The sequence below is a fragment of the Aplysia californica genome, unplaced genomic scaffold (genome assembly GCF_000002075.1).
Source record: "Aplysia californica isolate F4 #8 unplaced genomic scaffold, AplCal3.0 scaffold00844, whole genome shotgun sequence".
NCBI classification, from domain to species: domain Eukaryota; kingdom Metazoa; phylum Mollusca; class Gastropoda; order Aplysiida; family Aplysiidae; genus Aplysia; species Aplysia californica.
The window spans coordinates 125,153-125,948 of NW_004798114.1; the positions used below are offsets into that span (position 1 = coordinate 125,153).

A 796-nucleotide genomic window follows, 5' to 3' on the forward strand; every position below is an offset into this window, starting at 1 on the left:
GTCTGATTATGGCGACGTCTTCCCTTTCCAGATAATCGTTCCTTTCTTCTTTCTCCCCTCTCTGTTCCCATTTCCCGCATCCTAATGATGCATTTGTAGTGTCTAATGACTTCGTCAACGTGGTTTAGGCAATTCAGGGAGCGGATGGCTTCCTTCCACTATGCCTGTCAGGGCCAACCCAGGCTTACGTGGGATGCAACACTATGGTACCAGGCAAAATGCTATCAAAATAAAACACCACAACATAACTTGTTTGTTTGTTGTTGTGGTTTTTCATGGCCCAGACTGAAGTCCTTGGCCCTTTCTGACGGGTCATTGGCTACTTTACTTTTCTTTTACACCTCAAAATAATAGGCGATGCCGCCGCCTATCATAATGAAATCAGGCTCTTGTCAGAATAGTTAAATCGAAGAAACCAATATTTTCATAATCGTTGACCAATTTTTATCGAGTTGTATTGTTTTGGTTTTTTCCTCAACACATTTTACGTCCTTTAAAACTAAAATGCATCTATTTTGTGCGTGAAGTTTCGATGAAAAACGTTGATCAACGTACATTTGCAGTTTTCAAGGGCATTCAAACATTGGAAGTCTCAAAGTTTTGATTTCCATTTTCTCACCAGTTTTGCCTCTTTCATTAAATGACTCCTTACCTCCATTAATCACCAAGTTTCTTGATTTCTATTCAAGATAGAAAGATACTTTTTTTCTTCTTCAAAAGCCACCAAAAAAAGAAGTCTTTAAGATGATACCAATAACTTTATTTGCCCAAAAATTGACGAGAGCCTGAGCACTTC

General features: G+C 38.8%; 1 protein-coding gene across 1 annotated transcript in view; it reads left to right on the top strand.

The window, feature by feature from the left end:
* LOC106013384 overlaps window positions 1–796 on the top strand; it is a gene marked incomplete at its 3' end in the record, with an annotated part of 3,344 nt that overhangs the window by 2,109 nt on the left and 439 nt on the right.